Source organism: Dermacentor silvarum, chromosome 1, assembly GCF_013339745.2.
Source record: "Dermacentor silvarum isolate Dsil-2018 chromosome 1, BIME_Dsil_1.4, whole genome shotgun sequence".
In the NCBI taxonomy this organism is placed as follows: Eukaryota; Metazoa; Arthropoda; class Arachnida; order Ixodida; family Ixodidae; genus Dermacentor; species Dermacentor silvarum.
This window is the reverse complement of record NC_051154.1, coordinates 268,708,425-268,725,923: the sequence shown is the minus strand read 5'-3', so window position 1 is coordinate 268,725,923 and position 17,499 is coordinate 268,708,425. Positions and strand designations below refer to the sequence as shown.

Sequence of the window (17,499 nt, the reverse complement as noted above, 5' to 3'; positions counted from 1 at the left end):
TGTACGTTCCATTTAAGCTTCGGTGTGAAGTAAACGCCAAGGTACTTACACTCTGAGACGCTTTTTATTGTTGTGTTTTCAACATTGCACTGTGTTTGAGGTTCGAATTTTTTATTTGAAAAGCGGACGTGAATACATTTATCTATATTCAGACTCATTCGCCAGCGTAGACACCAATTTGCTATTTTGTCAAGGTCCGTCTGCATGATTGTTACATCTAATGGTGAATTTATTTTTCTGTAAGGAACACAGTCATCTGCAAAGAGTTTCATGGGGGACTGCATGTCATCTACAATGTCATTAATATATATGAGGAATAATAGTGGCCCCAGAACGCTGCCCTGGGGCACTCCTCAGGATACGGTTATGTGTGATGAACTACACCCACTAAGAAGTACACACTGTTTACGGTCATTTAGACAATTACAGATCCAGTTTTGGGTTTTATTATGTATGTTCAAAAACATTAACTTAATATTCAGTAAGTGATGAGATACTGTGTCAAACGCTTTTTTAAAGTCTAGGAATAGTGCATCTACATGTTCGTTCTTGTCAAGGGAGTTACCTATTAAGTGTTGGAATTCAACTAATTCTGTGTTGCATGAGTAACCATTACGAAATCCATGCTGTGAGGCAGTAAAAAAGTTATTCGACTCAAGGTATTTAAATAATTGACTATACAATATACGCTCAAGAACTTCGCAGGGATACTGAAGTTAGGCATATAGGCCTGTAATTTTCCACCAGTTTCTTCTCTCCAGATTTAAAGATAGGATTAACAGCCGCGAGTTTCCAGTCCTGTGGAACCAACCCAGTCTCGTACGAGATTTGAAATAAAATGCAGATATATTGTGCAATGTGCAGACATGATTCGCATGTCCTCTAAATGAAGTGTTTTCATTGGGTTTGTTGCCATCCCCTGAGCACTCGCTCTCGTTTACGAGGTCGTTAGTCGGCTTTTCGGCTGTCGCGCAGCTTCTGCGTATAGATTTGCATCGATTTGGCACCAAACCATTGCTTTAGTCGCCAACGCCCGATGATAGCACCACCGGCCACGGCCTGTGGGCGTGAGGAAAACTTTAAAAAAATTAAATTACGGGGTTTTGCGTGCCAAAACCACGATATCACTATGAGGCACGCTGTAGTGCGGCTCTCCGCAATAATTTAGACCACCTGGAGTTCTTTAACGTGCACCTAAATTTAAATACACGGATATTTTTGCATTTCGCCCCCATCGAAATGTGGCCGCCGTGGCCGTGATTCGATCCCGCGACCTCTCACCGCTGGCCAATGTAACGAGCCGCAAGCCGCCGCGGAATGCTTGCCGCTAATACGTTCGCACGGGTGGCTCATCTGAGGGATTGTTCCCGAGATAACGCGTGCGGGTTATATATCGATGGATGTCCAAGCGACGGGAAGTTGATCGCCGCGTGTCCAACAGCGTCTGCTTGCCTATGTCAGCCGATAACCGGCCCGATCTTGGCGCATGCTTTCGCGCTTTCCGAATTACACGCTGCTTTTGTTGACGTTCCTTCTTTGCGCGTCTCCTTATCGTTTTGATCGGTCCTGTCGATTTGCATGAACCTTGTACGGACAGGGCGGCCCCAGCTAAAGCGGTGCCGCTCTGCGAATCGCTGCGTTTGTGCGATTCCCGCTTCTGGCCGACGTCGGGGGGCGCTCGCAGTGTCCGCGACTGCGTCAGCCGGGGCGGGGGCCCGTCGGTGGCGCGCTCGGCGTGTGCCGAAAACGAAGGGACACGCCCGCTTGGGCGGCGTCGAGCACGAAAAGGCTCCGCGGCGCACGTGACACTGCGCGGGTTTGTGCACCTAACATGTCGAATATCCGAGAAATCCAAGAGTAGGTATTCAATTCGGTAATTCAATTAGTACGAACGTTCACTGTTCGATTCGATTCGGTGATATTCGAGTATTGGCACACCCCTAGTCTTTCAGCCCTTTTCCGCCACTGCGTGACCTTTCAGTTGATAGTCGGCGTTTGTGTTGTACTTCCCGTTTCTTATTGTGCCTGCTTACGCAGGCGTGTGTTTCACTAACGAGTACCATGCTTGCTCAACTTTCACTCGCTCCCAGTTCGCAGACAGGTTAGGTCATGACTCGATGCCTGCGGCCCCTGACATTCTCGCGTAAGCCCGCGTTTCGCAGGACGAGATCGGTTGTTCGCTTCTTTCAGCGTATCGAACCTTGCAGTGGCAGAGCTCAATGTAACCGCGGCGCCAATCTGCAGGTGAGTTTGGCGGCGATACCGTGAGCTCAGAAGCGAAACTGCGCAATTGTTAAGAGATTAAGCCGGTTCGAGTGCAGCGAACCCCCAATGCGCAGTCGGCCACAAACGGTTGCAGGACACGGGCTTCATGAAAAATGTGAATTTCCGCTCCGTTAAGGCATGGCGCGAAAACCTTAGGTGTCTATGTGACCTTGGTGAAACTGCGCCGTGGCGAAACACGACCGACACGTCAAAAAATACTCGTGTATTAATTCTCAAGGCGGTTCCTGTAAACAAAGTAAATTAGTGGCATTGAAAAGAAAATGCGGTACATTTCGGTCTGACCTCGGGCCTCCGGGGTGTGAAACGAGCACACTTCCCTGAAGCCACTTGCCTACTCCCGTCTACTGAAGGTGTGCCTAGTGCGTGCGTCATTGCACACGACACGTCGCAGCTGTTTTAGAACATGCGCAGTGACATATACAGGACTCTGTGCAAGTATGTATGTTTTGTATCGAAATTGCTGATGATATATATATATATATATATATATATATATCATCAGCAATTTAAACGGTAAAGATGTGTCACAGTCCACCATTTTGTGAGCCACAATTTACTAATGTGCAAGCACATCAGATCTATTCGCCAAGTGCCGCTGTGGTCAAGAATTTTTATATATTGCTCAAACACATGGGAATCACTAAAACTGGAACGAGAAGGATATTACTCTCGATAGAAAATACTCGATGACATAGTAAAAGCAGCGGAAGAATTCTATATTGACCTGTACAGTTCCCAAAACAGCCAAGCTACTTTCATTCGAAATAGTGATGAACCGGATACAGAAGCTCCTTCCATAACTAGCGACGAGGTTAGAAGGGCCTTGAAAGACATGACCAGGGGAAAAGCGGCCGGAGAAGATGGAATAACAGTAGATTTAATCAAAGATGGAGGAGATATCATTGCTTGAAAAGCTTGCGGCCCTTTATACGCAATGCCTCACAACTTCAAGTGGACCAGAGAGCTGGAAGAACGCCAACATTATACTTATCCACAAGAAGGGAGACGTTAAATAATTGAAGAATTATAGACCCATTAGCTTGCTTTCAGTATTGTATAAAATTTTCACCAAGATAATTTCCAATAGAATCAGGGCAACACTTCACTTCAGCCAACCAAGAGAACAAGCTGGCTTCAGGAATTGATATTCTACGATGGATCATATCCATGTCATCTATCAGGTAATCGAGAAATCTGCGGAGTACAATCAACCTATCTATATGGCTTTCATAGATTATGAAAAGGCATTTGATTCAGTAGAGATATCAGCAGTCATAGAGGCATTGCGCAATCAAGGAGTACAGGAGGCGTACGTGAATATCTTGGCAAATATCTACAAGGATTCCACAGCTACCTTGGTTCTCCACAAGAAAAGTAGAAAGTTACCTATCAAGAAAGGGGTCAGGCAAGGAGACACAATCTCTCCAATGCTATTCACTGCATGCTTAGAAGAAGTATTCAAGCTCATAGACTGGGAAGGCTTAGGAGTGAGGATCGACGTCGAATATCTCAGCAACCTTCGGTTTGCAGATTACATTGTCCTATTCAGCAACAATGGAGACGAATTATAACAAATGATTGAGGACCTTAATCGAGAAAGTGTAAGAATTGGGTTGAAGATGAATATGCAGAAGACAAAGATAATGTTCAATAGCCTGGCAAGGGAACAAGAATTCAGGATCGCCAGTCAGCATCTAGAGTCTGTAAAGGAATACGTTTATCTAGGTCAATTACTCACAGGGGACCCTGATCATGAGAAAGAAATTTACAGAAGAATAAAATTAGGTTGGAGTGCATACGGCAGGCATTGCCAAATCCTGACCGGGAGCTTACCACTGTCGTTGAAAAGAAAAGCGTACAATCATTGCATTCTACCGGTGCTAACATATGGGGCAGGTTAACAAAGAAGCTCGAGAACAGGTTAAGGACCGCACAAAGAGCGATGGAATGAAAAATCTTAGGAGTAACGTTAAGAGACAGGAAGAGAGCTGTGTGGATCAGAGAACAAACGGGGATAGCCGTTATTCTAGCGGCTATTCCCATTAAGCGGAAGAAATGGGGCTGGGCAGGCCATCTAATGCGTAGGATGGATAACCGGTGGACCATTAGGGCTAGGGAATGGATACCAAGAGAAGGGAAGCGCAGTCGAGGACGGCAGAAAACCAGGTGGGATGATGAAGTTAGGAAATTCGCAGGCGCAATTTGGAATACGCTAGCGCAAGACAGGAGTAATTGGAGATCGCAGGGAGAGAGAGGCCTTCGTACTGCAGTGGACATAAATATAGGCTGATGATATATATATATATATATATATATATATATATATATATATACTAGAACTAACCCTCGGTGTGTTAGCCAGCGATGGTCTCGAATGCGGCAAACTTCGAATGCGACAGTTATTATCCGACGCAGCCCGATTCCCATCGTCTACAAACAGTACGGCAGCCTATCAGAGACAATCGTTGGATGGACGCAGGCCACTATAATCGTAACATCATGCCACAGACATACATGCTTTGTATCCCTGTGTCCGAGTGTCCAACAGTTATGACATTGCATACGTCGAGAAGCTAACGCTTCCACACGAAATAAGTATGGCGAACCCTTTATTTCTGATGGTTGTGCCCAGCCAGCAAGGAAATAATTACACTTTAAGTCGGCACATGGGGCTGACGGTTGAATCTAAACAGACACATCACTTGCCAGATACAATATCTTTAACCCAGCGTGAGGGGTCAGATTTGAGCGCACACCACGAGCAATGCTTTTCAGGCGAGGTGGGGAAGTATGAGGGCATCACTATTGGTGCTGCCCAATCTTGTCCAATGCAGCAAGTCTGTGAGGCACTGAACATTTCCGGACTGGCACGAATCGCCAATCAATAAATAAAATCAGTATATTCGTCTATATTCATGGTGAAAAGAAAATGCTGCCGATAAGGCAGCTTGACGGGTTCTGACCCCCGTACGTTTAAGCAGGAACATTTTACAGCAAGCGTTGAGTAATGACAAAGAACAATGCATGTGCAAGCATCTCGCTCAACTAGTACAGGTATAATAATAACAATATGAAGCAGAAGAAAACAACTTGCATGCTGGCTTATACAATGTAGAAGTAAAGTGCGCGTTTGTGAGCAATTTTCAACTGTATAAAACGATTATACAGGGGGGAAGGGGGGACGATACAAAGAAATTTTTCGCAAGGCAAGTTAGATCAGAAAAGCGACGCCGTTCTTCTCTTAATGTGTTGCTGAGGCAATAAAAGTTTTCCATAGAGTTTAAACCATATTTTTTTTACTAGAGGAGCCGCTGCAGTGTACGATTGAACACGAGATTAATTATCCTGTTTTTGGGCACGAGCTAGTTTTCCTATATTAGTTGACGTTGTGTTGCATCATACAAGAAAGCAGTGTTGTAGGTTAGAAAGAAAAATTGAGTGATATAATCCTAATGTCCATGGGCAGCAGTGCATGTCTATTCCGATGGAGTAAACCTGTTACTCGTGACAGCCTTGTCACTGTATAATCGGTCTTCGTGTACCAAAGCATATGTTCAGGGAATATCACACCTAGAGATTTAAAATTGCTGACAATGTCTATTGGATTGTCATTTAAAATCAGTGAAAACTCTGCAGGCAGTTGCTTGCCATTTGATCTAAATGTAATTGCCTCGGCTTTCTTCCCATTTATAGTTAGTACATTACTTGAGGCCCATAGCGCTAGTTTTGAGAGAAGTTCATTTCTTCGGCGGAATAGTGCCATAGGATCACTATCCGGAGTAAATAAACTTGTATCGTCCACATAAATTACAAATTTTAAATCCTGATCAACCTTTGTGATATCCTTAATGAACAAATTAATAAAGTTATGGTCCTAAAATACTGCCTTGGGGTACGCCGCAAGAAATGGTCTTCACGGAAGAAAGGTGATGAATTGCTACACACAGTCTACAATTGCTCAAATATGACTGAATAATGCTGTGCGCTAAGCCACGTATGCTATATAATTGCAGCTTGCGTAAAGAAGTAGATTGTGGTTGAAAGAATCGAATGCTTTAGTGAAATCAATAAAACTCTTTAATATTTGTTTTTTGACATACAGCGTTCTCCAGTATATGCTCCTTTTGTGTGAGGAGGGAGAGCTCTGCGGACCGGTACTGCCTGAACCCAAATTGGGCGTTCGTTATTAGGTAATGGTTATCTGTAAAAGACGACAATTAAGCGTGAAAGTAAAGCCTTGTTCTAACACCTTCGAAAGAACAGGCACGATTGACATAGGTCGTTATTATACCGATCCCTTTCTTTTTTGTGACGGACCCCCCCCCCCCCCCCCCCTGGCGATTTGTAACTGCATTGGAAAAGTTCCACTGGAAAAGCAGAGATTAAGAAAATGTGTGTGAGTGGACCGACAATAAGATCCGCAGAGAATTTTGTTGGATGGACCTGCATGTTACACTAGTCACAGGCAGCACTATTTTCAAACCTTAAATTAGAGAGAGAAAAAATCCGCGCTCACATATGCTGCTAAGAACACTGTATCTTTGCACGATTCTTTCTGACGGCATGTGCTAGTCATCCGCGATAAGGGGATGATCCATATCATCTACATCGCAATCGTATCTACAACGCAATCATTAAGCATATTGGCTAGTTCTTTGCCGTTAATCCGGCTCCGCTCTTACTCAATGGACTGCCACCTACCTACGAGAAGTTGATTGAATTTGTGAATGCCAGCTGGCTGGGCGGCGGAGGCGGGGCCCAGACGGGCGCCTACTGCTGGCCAAGGCCTCCACGCCACGTCCCGCACCAGCGGTGTGCCACACTGCGAGAAGAAGCGGCCGGCGTTTCGACAGACCGACAGCTGCAGGACTCGGCCATCCCTGAGCGCCTTCGAACGTCACTGCTCTCCCTTCGTCGTCCGCATCTTTTACAGAAGAAACTTACATCCGGCGAAAGTTTTCCTTCCGACGTTTTTTTGCTGAGAAAGACTCTGACCTTGTGATTGGCAGTTTGAATTATACGCGACGGCGATGAGCTCAAATTATTTAAATCCATACTGTTTCTTGCATGCTCCTTGTTTCCGCTTCAATATTGTTACCCCTTTAGTGAACAGACGTTGAACTTTTGTCTGAGAAATGTTTGACGTTGGTTAATATAAAGTGTGGTTTTTGTGCTTGATAATTTGCAGGTGGCTTTGTTTATTTGTGGCACCGAGGACACAAGTCGGATGTTAAAATAATGCACGAACCAATTCGTTAGAGTCCTTAATTTAACGAGATACACAAGCCTTACCAAGCATCGTCATATAATCGATACACTCTAAAAGTATTTTTCCACCGAGCTACAAGCCGGGACGTAAAGACTTGCCCCTGCGATTTCTTCTGTCATGTGACTCACTAGCGATCTCTGAGTGCTAGTGAGGTGCGCGCATCGAGGCAGGCCACGGATGATGATTTGATGGCATTCCCGTGAAACAGAGCGGTGACAGATATTCACCTAGTCTGCTTGGGCTAACGTGCTTTTCAGTCTTGTATTTTGCCTATACATCACTCCCCCCCCCCCCTCCCATCTTTGTCATCTGCCTTAAAACTTCTATACAGTCGAACGCCTTTATAACGTAGTGCTTGGGGCCTCAAAAATCATTCGTTATACCGGTCACTTCGTTTTAAAGGTCGCGCACTGCATAGCTGGACAAAACAGCACCGCACAGTATCGAATTCTTCCTTCGTTGTGCAGGTTATTTTGGTGTAGATGCGTTCGTTGTAGCTGTGCTCGTCTGTATCCACCCTATACCGTAACTCATGCATGCCCTTAACGGATCCAGTCCTATCAATCTGTTCCATGCTTTTTTTCCACCAATACTCTAAACGTCTGTTGCTTATCTCGACTGCTGACCGGTTGGTGCTACAATTCATTTCAATCCCAGTGCTTATGGAACGTGTGCGTTACCTACGGGTCTCACTGGCTGAATAACGTTGCCTTCCTTTAGGTTGTGCTGAGTTTTCTTGGTGCGATGATGATGATGATCATGATGATCATGATGATCATGATTTATTGGCATCCCCTTTGAAACGGCGCGATTATAAATAGTAACCTAGCCTGTTTCAGTTACCTAGGTATGCTACACATGTTTTGCATTCTAGCATTTTTGTGTAAATATCTCGGGTTGTATCAATTAATTTCCTGCTTTTTACAGCGAAGATGTATATGGCTACGCTGGCAAATTTTATGCGTCCGTGTGTGTACACTATCGTGTCGACAAAGAAAAAGTTTCTTGTCCAGAGCTAGAGTAATTTTGAGTTTCCGCGTAACAGAAATATGTATTCTCGTATGCTGATCTCGACGGCGCGACGCCTTGTGGCGGTGGCGCTCGTGTAACGTCGGCAACAGCTTCCCTGTACATCCACTTTCGCAGGGTAGAATACTCTAACCACCATACTCTAAACGTCTCTTGCTTACCCCGAGTGCTGGACGGTTGATGCTTCCGTCCACTTTGGTCGAAGCGCTTGTGGAAGGTGTACGTCACCTACGACAAAAGAATGGATAGTAGGACGAGTTGGTACGGTAACATATTCTTGATATGTTACCGTAAAAAAAACAGCAAGAAAAACAGAAAAAAGAACGGTTTGCAGTGGTGACCTATGTGCACAAGTTGTCACATGGTTTACGGAATGTAGTCAGTAGGTACGACGTCAATACGGTTTTTTCGGCTGCCTGTAAGTTGTCAACGAAGTGCCCTATCATAAAAAGGAAACTTGAGCGGGGGGGAGTAAAAAGAAAAAAAATTATTGTGGCGTTAGGCACGTGTCCCCTTTAACACATTGTGACACAGGCATAGTCTATCACATTCCACTCAAGTGCGGTAAAGCTTATATTCGACAGAGCGGCAGATGCCTCAATATTAGACTAAATGAACATCAGCATTCTCTTAACAATCCCAACGCTTCTCATCTAGCCTCGCATTGTTTTACGTGCGGTTGTAGGTCACTGTTTGAGGACACTAAAGTCCTTTCTAGACACAAATGCCAAACTACACGCGAAATAATTGAGGCATTTCACATTAAAAGACTAGGAGAAACTTGTGTTAGCCAGGCAGTAGCGCACCCAGGATCTCTGCCAGGGGGGGGTTGACAGTTTGCCAATACCATCTAAACAGCACTAATTTCGATTTCTTGACGGGAAATTGTCAATAAAATGCGCTTTTTGCGAGTGTGCAGACGATTGCGCGTGTTACATCTTAGTTGCAGTACTCAAATGCGTAAGGAAAGAAAAGTGGTTAAACAAAAGGGGGGGGGGGGTCAAGTCGGCGTCAGGGGGGGGTTCCATCCCCCGAATTCCCCCCCGTCGGTGCGCCACTGTAGCCAGGCATCATTATCATTGTCAGAAGGTGAATTTCAATATTTGCGCAGCACGTGCGTCAGTGCGAAGTAGTTTTTTCTTTCTTTTTCTTGTTTAAATTTTAGCGGCTTCACCATTTCCTGATTAGATTTTTCTGGTAACTGCTATCCTTTTGACCATGTGATGTGTTCTTTGCTACGGTTTTTGCAATCACTTATATATATGTTTGTTATTTCCAATAAAGATTTATAGCGCTCGTCCTGTCTTCTTCCGCCACCGTCCGTGTCTTCTTCGCGCTTATATCAAGAATATGTCACCTACGGGTCTCACTGGGGGAACCCCTTCGCATTCATTTAGGATGTGCTGAGTGGTCTCCGGATTTTTGCTGCAGCAGACACGCGCCTCATCCTGTTGCGAATATTTGCTCCGGTATGTTTTTGTCCTTGTGCCACCAGCTCGAGCTTCTCATAGCAAGGCACTTCCCTTCATGTTACGGTACAAAGCTTCCCTTCTAATTTATTTCTTCGCATTCTTGTAAATCTCTATGGTCTGTATTGTTTCTTTCCATTCGTTGGATTCAACTCCCTGTCTCTTTCTCACTTTCATTTTGATGAGTCCTGGTTCTCTATTCACACTTTCAATTACCGTGTACTTGGTTGCCAACTTTATTGACCTATTTCTCGATTCCGACGCTTTTCAGGAACAGATACTTGTGCATTTTATGCGCCCATTTATTTTCATCCATGTCCCTGAGTCTTTCTTCAAAACTAATTTTGCTCTGCGCGCCTCTGACTTTGAATGATGCCCAACGCATGTCACACTGCACTGCCTCATTTGTCGTTTAGCCGCGGGCTCCCAAAGCCAACCTGCCTACCGATCTTTGTTTAACTTCCAACCCCGACAAGATGTCCTATTTTAAGCGCAGAATGGCATTTCCGAACGTTAGCGTGGGCACCATTACTCCTTTTCAGATTCCACGCACCACCTCATACTTATTGTGGCCCCACAGTGATCTGTGTTTCATTATTGCTGCATTCCGCTTCCCCTTTATTTTCAGATTATCTTGGTGGGTGCTTTAGTAAATATTTCCTTCGTTTATGTAAACGCCGCGTTATTCATATAGCATGACTGCGGGTATGGCTTGCTATTGAATTTAGACCACGATATTAGTCGTCTCTTCATTACAAATAATAATTCCCGATGGCTCTGTGCTAAACGTAAGGCCAGAGACACTGCGTTGCGTTGCCACGCATATTCGCAAGTCTCTGCAAATCTCTTGCATTGCCCGTAGCAGCACTATGTCGCCCGCATACATCAGTCCACGGGCCTGCTGTTGCACCATTTGTCCATTATGCATGTAGGATAAATGGAACCCTAATTCACTGTTTTCCAGTCGTCCTCCTTTGCCCTTAACATAAAGCGTGAACAACAATGGCGACAGAGGACATCTTTGCTTCAGTCCTTGGTGAATTACCACCACTTCGTTACCTTTTCGACCTTCCCATACAACTTGTATACTCGGTTGTCTCTATATCTCCCTCAGCAGCTCCACGAAATCATCATCTATGCCTTCGTGCTTAAGAATATCCCATAACCATTTCCTGCCTACGTTGTCATAGCCTCCCTTAAAATCTAGAAATGCTATCCATAAGGGTCTATTCTGAGCTACTGAAATTTCTATGCACTGATTTAGCACAAACATATCCTCTAAGCGTCTGTTTGGTCTGAACCCATTCTGTAGTTCTCCCGGTACGTCATTTTTCTCTACCCACTTGGACAATTCTAATTTTATGGCTTGCTTTGCCATTCTTTAAAGGGTATCCCACGTAACTTTAGCCAAACTTTAAAAATATGCAAATGCCACGTAGCTGGACAGAACCAAGGTAACGTTGTTTGTAATGGCTTGGAGATACTCAGAATATTTATTGCATACCGCCTAATGAATTAAATATATAGACCTAATTACTTAAAAAACTTCTCAATTATTAAAATTACATGAACAGTGTAAACAAGAAAATTGTAGAGCAACGTGAAAAAACTCCCAATATAGCTTTCTTGTGCTCAATACGTGCTACGTAAAAGTTTTTGTGAGCGTATAAGGAAGCCCGCGAATACACGCAAAGCGCCTCGAGCGGCCAGTCGCGCGGCTAATATCCAGTCGCGCGGCAACCTAAGAATCTAATTGACAATGGGGTCAATACGTGAACTACACGAATACGCGAATCCGCGAAAAAAAGTACTGATCTCCGTTCCATGTGTCTATGTTTAGGAAGCAAACAAACAAACCAGGAAAGAAAAAATAAAGAACATTAGGAAGGTTCAGAATAATTATAGCGCATACTCTTGAAGCTATGCTTCCGGTATAGGCAATAAGAATATTGTTACGGGGAAAAGAAGTAAGAAATGTATTTACAGTGTATTTACAAGACTGGCAGCGGCTGACAAGATCATAGTAAGCACGCGAAGTCCCGAGCTTCGTATTCTTCAAGTGCTCTCAAAACGTCTTCATCGCTCTGTCACATGACCCCCGGCGGCTGAAGCACCGACTCGGTGCTGGTTAGGAGGCGGTCGAGTGATACGGCTTAAGACGCGCGACCTGGACTACGTCGGAACGAGGCTGAGCCACGGTGGGGTCAAGAGGGGCGATTTCGTAGGTGACGTCGGTTACTTGACGCAAGACGCGGTAAGGACCAGAGTAGCGTGAAAGCAACTTCTCCGAGAGGCCAACGCGTCGCGACGGAGACCAAAGGAGAACCAGGGCGCCCGGTGTGTAGTGGGCGTCACGATGGCGGGTGTCATATAAGCGCAGCTGATTTTCCTGCGAGTCCACAAGTCGACGTCGGGCAATATGGCGTGCCTCTTGTGCCTAGATTATGGCGTCCCGGGCGTACTCTGATGTGAAATGCAGGCTATCAGGCAGGAGGGTGTCGAAAGGTAGCGTAGGGTCGCGGCCAAACAAGAGGAAGAATGGAGAGAAGCCTGCGGTATCGTGGCGAGAAGAATTGTAGGCAAAGGTAACGAATGGTAATGCAACGTCCCAGTCACGATGGTCAGCGGAGACATACATGGATAGCATCTCAGTGAGGGTCCGGTTGAGACGCTCGGTTAGATCATTCGTTTGTGGATGGTAAGCAGTAGCAAGTTTGTGTTTAGTCGCGCAAGAGTGTAGAATGTCATTAACAACTTTAGAAAGAAAGTAGCAGCCTCGGTCGGTAAGGAGCTGTCGAGGGGCACCGTGGTGAAGGATGACGTTTTCTAGTAGGAAATCGGCGACATCGGTTGCACAGCTTGTCGGAAGAGCCCGTTTGATTGCGTATCGGGTGGCGTAATCTGTTGCTACAGCAATCCACTTATTTCCCGAAACAGACGTAGGAAAGGGGCCTAAAAGATCAACGCCTACACGAAAGAATGGTTCTGATGGCACGTCAAGTGGTTGAAGGCGGCCAGCAGGTGGTGTGGTCGGCTTTTTTCGTCGTTGACAAAGGTCACACGCAGTGATATAACGGCAGACGTCACGGTAAACACCAGGCCAAAAAAAAAGCGCCGACGAACGCGGTCGTAAGTCCGTGACACGCCAAGGTGACCGGCAGTCCGCACATCATGAAGCTGGGCGAGAACAGTCCGGCGCAGATGCGAAGGGACAACAAAGAGTCGGTCAGGGTCGTCAGGGCGCATGTTACAGCGGTACAAGATGCCATCGTGGAGTTCTAACATTCGAAGGGAAGGGTCGGGCGTCGTTGAAGTGAGCCGTTGAATATGGTCTTTTAAGAAGTCGTCCCGGCGTTGTTCCACTCGGATATCGTCAAAAGCACTCAAAGAGAGAACGGTGACAGGAATGCCGGCCATAGAAACGTCAGGTGGGTCGACAGGATGGCGCGACAAGCAGTCCGCATCTTGTTGTAACCGGCCTGTCTTGTATACAACTGAGTAGTTGTATTCTTGAAGGCGCAGAGCCCATCGGTCAAGGCGCCCAGAAGGATCTTTCAGAGATGAAAGCCAACACAGAGCGTGGTGGTCAGTGATGACCGTGAATTGCCGGCCGTACAAATAGGGGCGAAATTTTCCCACTGCCCAAACGAGAGCCAGACACTCGCGCTCAGTGATGGAATATTTGCGTTCAGCAGGGGAAAGAAGGCGGCTGGCGTAAGCAATAACACGGTCTTTTCCTTGTTTCTTGGCCAGGATAGCTCCAATACCATGGCCGCTGGCATCGGTACGGACTTCTGTTGGAGCTGACGCGTCAAAGTGAGCGAGAATGGGAGGGGAAGTAAGCAGCCGGATCAGCTCAGTGAAAGTAGCAGCTTGCTCACGGCCCCAGATGAAGGCAGCGTCTTTCTTGAGCTGAGTAAGAGGGCGTGCAACGTCCGCAAAATTGTGCACAAACCGACGAAAGTAGGAGCAGAGGCCCAAGAAGCTGCGAACGTCCTTGGCGCACGTTGGCACGGGAAAGTCTTTCACTGCCCGGATTTTATCTTGATCAGGACAGACACCAGAAGAATCGACGAGATGTCCGAGCACAGAAATTTCACGACGACCGTAGTGGCATTTGGACGAATTGAGTTGTAGCCCCGCCCGACAAAAAACAGATAGGACCGTCGATAGGCGTTCGAGGTGCGTCGCAAAAGTCGGAGAAAAAACGATCACATCGTCCAAGTAACAGAGGCAGATGGACCACTTGAAACCGTGCAGGAGGGCGTCCATCATTCGTTCAAATGTGGCTGGGGCATTACATAACCCGAAAGGCATCACTTTGAACTGATAGAGGCCGTCGGGAGTAATAAAAGCCGTTTTCTCACGGTCCATGTCATCGACGGCAATTTGCCAGTACCCGGAGCGAAGGTCTATGGACGAAAAATATTGTGCTCCATGGAGGCAATCCAGGGCATCGTCAATGCGTGGTAGCGAATAGGCGTCCTTCTTGGTTACCTTGTTTAGGTGCCGATAATCTACGCAAAATCGCCAACTGTTGTCCTTTTTCTTAACTAGGACAACAGGGGATGCCCATGGTCTGCAAGAAGGTTCAATGATGTTACGAGAAAGCATCTTATCAACTTCGTGTTGGATGATGTCTCGCTTGGTAGGAGAGACGCGGTAGGGTCGCCGATGGTTTGGGCTCGCATCCCCGGTGTTAATGCGATGTTTGACAACAGAAAATGTGTGTGAGTGGACCGACAATAAGATCCGCAGAGAATTTTGTTGGATGGACCTGCATGTTACACTAGTCACAGGCAGCACTATTTTCAAACCTTAAATTAGAGAGAGCAAAAAATCCGCGCTCACATATGCTGCTAAGAACACTGTATCTTTGCATGATTCTTTCTGACGGCATGTGCTAGTCATCCGCGATAAGGGGATGATCCATATCATCTACATCGCAATCGTATCTACAACGCAATCATTAAGCATATTGGCTAGTTCTTTGCCGTTAATCCGGCTCCGCTCTTACTCAATGGACTGCCACATACCTACGAGAAGTTGATTGAATTTGTGAATGCCAGCTGGCTGGGCGGCGGAGGCGGGGCCCAGACGGGCGCCTACTGCTGGCCAAGGCCTCCACGCCACGTCCCGCACCAGCGGTGTGCCACACTGCGAGAAGAAGCGGCCGGCGTTTCGACAGACCGACAGCTGCAGGACTCGGCCATCCCTGAGCGCCTTCGAACGTCACTGCTCTCCCTTCGTCGTCCGCATCTTTTACAGAAGAAACTTACATCCGGCGAAAGTTTTCCTTCCGACGTTTTTTTGCTGAGAAAGACTCTGACCTTGTGATTGGCAGTTTGAATTATACGCGACGGCGATGAGCTCAAATTATTTAAATCCATACTGTTTCTTGCATGCTCCTTGTTTCCGCTTCAATATTGTTACCCCTTTAGTGAACAGACGTTGAACTTTTGTCTGAGAAATGTTTGACGTTGGTTAATATAAAGTGTGGTTTTTGTGCTTGATAATTTGCAGGTGGCTTTGTTTATTTGTGGCACCGAGGACACAAGTCGGATGTTAAAATAATGCACGAGCCAATTCGTTAGAGTCCTTAATTTAACGAGATACACAAGCCTTACCAAGCATCGTCATATAATCGATACACTCTAAAAGTATTTTTCCACCGAGCTACAAGCCGGGACGTAAAGACTTGCCCCTGCGATTTCTTCTGTCATGTGACTCACTAGCGATCTCTGATTGCTAGTGAGGTGCGCGCATCGAGGCAGCCCACGGATGATGATTTGATGGCATTCCCGTGAAACAGAGCGGTGACAGATATTCACCTAGTCTGCTTGGGCTAACGTGCTTTTCAGTCTTGTATTTTGCCTATACATCACTCCCCCCCCCCTCCCATCTTTGTCATCTGCCTTAAAACTTCTATATAGTCGAACGCCTTTATAACGTAGTGCTTGGGGCCTCAAAAATCATTCGTTATACCGGTCACTTCGTTTTAAAGGTCGCGCACTGCATAGCTGGACAAAACAGCACCGCACAGTATCGAATTCTTCCTTCGTTGTGCAGGTTATTTTGGTGTAGATGCGTTCGTTGTAGCTGTGCTCGTCTGTATCCACCCTATACCTTAACTCATGCATGCCCTTAACGGATCCAGTCCTATCAATCTGTTCCATGCTTTTTTTCCACCAATACTCTAAACGTCTCTTGCTTATTTTGACTGCTGACCGGTTGGTGCTACAATTCATTTCAATCCCAGTGCTTATGGAACGTGTGCGTTACCTACGGGTCTCACTGGCTGAATAACGTTGCCTTCCTTTAGGTTGTGCTGAGTTGTCTTGGTGCGATGCTGATGATGATCATGATGATCATGATTTATTGGCATCCCCTTTGAAACGGCGCGATTATAAATAGTAACCTAGCCTGTTTCAGTTACCTAGGTATGCTACACATGTTTTGCATTCTAGCATTTTTGTGTAAATATCTCGGGTCGTATCAATTAATTTCCTGCTTTTTACAGCGAAGATGTATATGGCTACGCTGGCAAATTTTATGCGTCCGTGTGTGTACACTATCGTGTCGACAAAGAAAAAGTTTCTTGTCCAGAGCTAGAGTAATTTTGAGTTTCCGCGTAACAGAAATATGTATTCTCGTATGCTGATCTCGACGGCGCGACGCCTTGTGGCGGTGGCGCTCGTGTAACGTCGGCAACAGCTTCCCTGTACATCCACTTTCGCAGGGTAGAATACTCTAACCACCATACTCTAAACGTCTCTTGCTTACCCCGAGTGCTGGACGGTTGATGCTTCCGTCCACTTTGGTCGAAGCGCTTGTGGAAGGTGTACGTCACCTACGACATAAGAATGGATAGTAGGACGAGTTGGTACGGTAACATATTCTTGATATGTTACCGTAAAAAAAACAGCAAGAAAAACAGAAAAAAGAACGGTTTGCAGTGGTGCCCTATGTGCACAAGTTGTCACATGGTTTACGGAATGTAGTCAGTAGGTACGACGTCAATACGGTTTTTTCGGCTGCCTGTAAGTTGTCAACGAAGTGCCCTATCATAAAAAGGAAACTTGAGCGGGGGGGAGTAAAAAGAAAAAAAATTATTGTGGCGTTAGGCACGTGTCCCCTTTAACACATTGTGACACAGGCATAGTCTATCACATTCCACTCAAGTGCGGTAAAGCTTATATTCGACAGAGCGGCAGATGCCTCAATATTAGACTAAATGAACATCAGCATTCTCTTAACAATCCCAACGCTTCTCATCTAGCCTCGCATTGTTTTACGTGCGGTTGTAGGTCACTGTTTGAGGACACTAAAGTCCTTTCTAGACACAAATGCCAAACTACACGCGAAATAATTGAGGCATTTCACATTAAAAGACTAGGAGAAACTTGTGTTAGCCAGGCATCATTATCATTGTCAGAAGGTGAATTT

At 45.9% G+C, this 17,499-nt stretch overlaps 1 protein-coding gene across 1 annotated transcript in view; it reads right to left on the bottom strand.

The window, feature by feature from the left end:
* LOC119440238 (serine/arginine repetitive matrix protein 1-like) overlaps nucleotides 1-17,499 on the bottom strand; it is a 293,035-nt gene that overhangs the window by 261,714 nt on the left and 13,822 nt on the right. The window contains exon 4 of the mRNA XM_049661047.1: nucleotides 15,090-15,210. The gene's annotated coding sequence lies outside the window, so the exon portion shown is untranslated. The remainder of the gene's footprint in view (nucleotides 1-15,089; nucleotides 15,211-17,499) is intronic.